The 5,122-nt window shown below is 42.7% G+C and overlaps 1 long non-coding RNA gene across 2 annotated transcripts; it reads right to left on the reverse strand.

The window, feature by feature from the left end:
- On the reverse strand, positions 1–4,358 carry LOC139748384 (uncharacterized). 2 transcript variants are annotated; one of them, XR_011712653.1, is made up of 14 exons: positions 3,679–4,358; positions 3,488–3,553; positions 3,232–3,369; positions 3,015–3,081; positions 2,573–2,875; positions 2,376–2,475; positions 2,112–2,178; positions 1,784–1,955; positions 1,596–1,659; positions 1,124–1,477; positions 805–967; positions 615–678; positions 156–458; positions 1–57 (listed from the first exon to the last, which is right to left on the reverse strand). It is a non-coding gene; the product is annotated as an uncharacterized lncRNA (long non-coding RNA). The 2 variants fall into 2 exon arrangements; XR_011712652.1 differs by having other exon boundaries at positions 2,112–2,475.
- Positions 4,359–5,122: the final 764 nt, after the last annotated feature.

Here is a 5,122-nt window from a genome sequence, read left to right on the forward strand (position 1 = left end):
TTGCCCCGACGACTCCTGCCGCTTCCAGTCCTTCTCCTTCAGTGACTCCAAATCCACCTATAAGCTCAAGAGGAGTGAGTGGACTTTGCTACAAATGTTCCAGTGAAGCAAATTATTACATAGAAAAATGCACCCTTCAATTTGCCACAACTCACCTTTAGGGTTAATCCAACGACATTGTCATGATGGCCGGTACTTCGTCTGAGCAACGGCTACAAATGATTATCCTATAAATCTGTCGTCATATATTCATAGAAATTTTCAGTTTTTATGAAAAGCTTTGTAGCTCTGAGCACCTCCAGCAGTGCCTGGTTCTTATCGGCGACGCTGGCGGCCCAGACGAGGATGTAGAAGATACCCTGGAGGTCCTAGAGGGTGAGGAACATGTTGGTCCGCTGCCCCGATGACTCCTGCTGCTGCCGCTTCCAGTCCTTCTCCTTCAGTGATTCCAAATCCACCTATAAATATAATACCTTTAAGCTCAAAAGGAATGAGTGGACCTTTCATAAGTTATTCCCTTTATGTTAACTTCTTCGATTACGACTTTGCTACAAATGTTCCAGTGAAACAAATTATTACATGGAAGAATGTAACGTTCATTTGCCACAACTCACCTTTAGGGGTAATCCAACGATATCATGATGCGCCTCTTGTCAATCTTCTGAGGTCAATATAGTCCTGAAATGTATGATATTGTTGGTCATGATGGCTGGCACTTCCTCTGAACAACGGCTACAAATGATTATCCTATAAATCTGTCATATATTCATAGAAATTTTCAGTTTTTTATGAAAAGCTTTGTACCTCTGAGCATCTCCAGCAGTGCCTTGTTCTAAACGGCGACGCAGGCGGCACAGACAAGGATGTAGAAGATACCCTGGAGGTCCTGGAGGGTTAGGAACATGTTGGTCCGTTGCCCCGACAACTCCTGCCGCTTCCAGTCCTTCTTCAGTGACTCCAAATCCACCTATAAATACAATACCTTTAAGTTGAAGAGGAATGAGTGAACTTTTCATAGGTTATTCCCTTTATGTTAACTTCTTTGATTACGACTTTGCTACAAATGTTCCAGTGAAACAAATTATTACATGAAAGAATGTAACGTTCATTTGCCACAACTCACGTTTAGGGATAATCCAACGATATCGTCATGATGCGTCTGTTGTCAATCTTCCGAGGTCAATACAGTCTTGAAATGTATAATATTGTTGGTCATGATTGCTGGCACTTCCTCTGAACAACGGCTAAAATGATTATTCTATAAATCTGTCGTCATATATTCATAGAATTATTCAGTTTTTATGAAAAACTTTGTATCTCTGAGCACCTCCAGTAGTACCTGGTTCTTAGCGGCGACTCTGGTGGCCCAGGCGAGGATAAGGACGTAGATGCTCTAGAGGGTGAGGAACATGTTGGTCCGCTGCCCCAACGACTCCTGTTGCTGCCGCTTCCAGTCCTTCTCCTTCAGTGACTCCATCTACACACATAAATACATTACCTTTAAGCTCAAGAGGAATGAGTGGACTTTGCTACAAATGTTCCAGTGAAGCAAATTATTACATGGAAAAATGTAACCTTCATTTGCCACAACTCACCTTTAGGGGTAATCCAAAGATATCATGATGCGTCTCTTGTCAATCTTTAAAGGTCAATACAGTCCTGAAATGTATGACACTGTTGGTCATGATGGCTGGCACTTCGTCTGAACAACGGCTACCAATGATTATCCTATAAATCTGTCTTATATTCATAGAAATTTTCATTTTTATGAAAAGCTTTGTACCTCTGAGCACCTCAAGCAGTGCATGGTTCTTAGCGGCGGCGCTAGCGGCCCAGACAAGGATGTAGAAGATACACTGGAGGTCCTGGAGGGTGAGGAACATGTTGGTCCGCTGCCCCGACGACTCCTGCTGCTGCCGCTTCCAGTCCTTCTCCTTCAGTGACTCCATCTCCACCTATAAATACAATACCTTTAAGCTCAAGAGGAATGAATGGGCCTTTCATAGGTTATTCCCTTTCATTTATTTTCTTTGATTACGACTTTGCTACTAATGTTCCAGCGAAGCAAATTATTACATGGAAGAATGTAACGTTCATTTGCCACAGCTCACCTTCAGGGGTAATCCAACGATATTGTCATGATGCGCCTCTTGTCAATCTGCTGAGATCAATGCAGTCCTGAAATGTATGATATTGTTGGTCATGATGGCTGGCACTTCCTCTGAACAACGGCTACAAATGATTATCCTATAAATCTGTCATATATTCAAAGAAATTTTCAGTTTTCATGAAAAGCTTTGTATCTCTGAGCATCTCCAGCAATGCCTGGTTCTAAACGGCGACGCAGGCGGCACAGACAAGGATGTAGAAGATACCCTGGAGGTCCTGGAGGGTGAGGAACATGTTGGCCCGCTGCCCCGATGACTCCTCCTGCTGCTGCTTCCATTCATTCTTCTTCAGTGACTCCAAATCCACCTATAAGCTCAAGAGGAGTGAGTGGACTTTGCTACAAATGTTCCAGTGAAGCAAATTATTACATGGAAAAATGTAACCTTCATTTGCCACAACTCACCTTTAGGGTTAATCCAACGACATTGTCATGATGGCCGGCACTTCGTCTGAACAACGGCTACAAATGATTATCCTATAAATCTGTCGGCATATATTCATAGAAATTTTCAGTTTTTATGAAAAGCTTTGTAGCTCTGAGCACCTCCAGCAGTGTCTGGTTCTTAGCGGCGACGCTGGCGGCCCAGGCGAGGATATAGAAGATACACTGGAGGTCCTGAAGGGTGAGGAACATGTTGGTCCGCTGCCCCGACGACTCCTGCTGATGAATCTTCCAGTCCTTCTCCTTCAGTGACTCCATCTCCACCTATAAATACAATACCTTTAAGCTCAAGAGGAATGAATGGACCTTTCATTTACTTTCTTTGATTGCGACTTTGCTACAAATGTTCCAGTGTAGCAAATTATTACATGGAAGAATATAACGTTCATTTGCCAAAACTCACCTTTAGGGATAATCCCACGATATCGTCATGATGCGTCTCTTGTCAATCTTTTGAGGTCAATACAGTCCTGAAATGTGTGATACTGTTGGTCATGATGGCTGGCACATCGTCTGAACAACGGCTACAAATGATTATCCTATAAATCGTTTGTCATATATTCATAGAAATTTTTCGTTTTTATGAAAAACTTTGTATCTCTGAGCACCTCCAGTAGTACCTGGTTCTTGGCGGCGAAGCTGGCAACCCAGGCGAGGATAAGGATGTAGATGTCCTAGAGGGCGAGGAACATGTTGGTCCGCTGCCCCAACGACTCACGTTGCTGCCGCTTCCAGTCCTTCTCCTTCAGTGACTCCATCTCCACACATAAATACAATAACTTTAAGCTCAAGAGGAATGAGTGGACTTTGCTACAAATGTTCCAGTGAAGCAAATTATTACATGGAAGAATGTAACCTTCATTTGCCACAACTCACCTTAGGGGTAATCCAACGATATCGTCATGATACGTTTCTTGTCAATCTTTAAAGGTCAATACAGTCCTGAAATGTATGATACTGTTGGTCATGATGGCCGGCACTACGTCTGAACAACGGCTACAAATTATTATCCTATGAATCTGTCTTATATTCATAGAAATTTTCAGTTTTTATGAAAAGCTTTGCACCTCTTGAGCACCTCCAGCAGTGCCTGGTTCTTAGCGGCGACGCTGGCGTCGCAGACGAGGATGTAGAAGATACCCTGGAGGTCCTAGAGGGTGAGGAACATGTTGGTCCGTTGCCCCGACGACTCCTGCTGCTGCCGCTTCCAGTCCTTCTCCTTCAGTGACTCCATCTCCACCTATAAATACAATACCTTTAAGCTCAAGAGGAATGAGTGGACTTTTCATAGGTTATTCCCTTTCTGTTAACTTCTTTAATTACGACTTTGCTACAAAGGTTCAAGTGAAGGAAATTATTACATGGAAGAATGTAACGTTCATTTGCCACAACTCACGTTTAGGGATAATCCAATGATATCGTCATGATGCGTCTGTTGTCAATCTTTTGAGGTCAATACAGTCCTGAAATGTATGATACTGTTGGTCATGATGGCTGACACTTCGTCTGAACAACGGCTAAAATGATTATCCTATAAATCTGTCGTCATATATTCATAGAAATTTTCAGTTTTAATGAAAAGCTTTGTATATCTGACCACCTCCAGTAGTACCTGGTTCTTAGCTGCGACGCTGGCGGCCCAGGCGAGGATAAGGATGTAGATGTCCTAGAGGGTGAGGAACATGTTTGTCCGCTGCCCCGACGACTCACGTTGCTGCCGCTTCCAGTCCTTCTCCTTCAGAGACTACATCTCCACCTATAAATACAATACCTTTAAGCTCAAGAGGAATGAGTGGACTTTTCATAGGTTATTCCCTTTCTGTTAACTTCTTTAATTACGACTTTGCTACAAATTTTCCAGCGCAACAAATTATTACATGGAAGAATGTAACGTTCATTTGCCAAAACTCACCTTTAGGGATAATCCCACGATATCGTCATGATGCGTCTCTTGTCAATCTTTTGAGGTCAATATAGTCCTGAAATGTATGATATTGTTGGTTATGATGGCTGGCACTTCGTCTGAACAACGGCTACAAATGATTATCCTATAAATCTCTCGTCATATATTCATAGAAATTTTCAGTTTTAATGAAAAACTTTGTATATCTGACCACCTCCAGTAGTACCTGGTTCTAAACGGGGAAGCTGGCGGACCAGGCGAGGATAAGGATGTAGATGTCCTAGAGGGTGAGGAACATGTTTGTACGCTGCCCCAACGACTCACGTTGCTGCCGCTTCCAGTCCTTCTCCTTCAGTGACTCCATCTCCACACATAAATACAATAACTTTAAGCTCAAGAGGAATGAGTGGACTTTGCTACAAATGCTCCAGTGAAGGAAATTATTACATGGAAAAATGTAACTTTCATTTGCCACAACTCACCCTTAGGGGTAATCCAACGACATTGTTATGATGGCCGGCACATCGTCTGAACAACGGCAAAAATGATTATCCTATAAATCTGTCGGCATATATTCATAGAATTATTCAGTTTTATGAAAAGCTTTG

Source organism: Panulirus ornatus, chromosome 73, assembly GCF_036320965.1.
Source record: "Panulirus ornatus isolate Po-2019 chromosome 73, ASM3632096v1, whole genome shotgun sequence".
Classification (NCBI taxonomy): domain Eukaryota; kingdom Metazoa; phylum Arthropoda; class Malacostraca; order Decapoda; family Palinuridae; genus Panulirus; species Panulirus ornatus.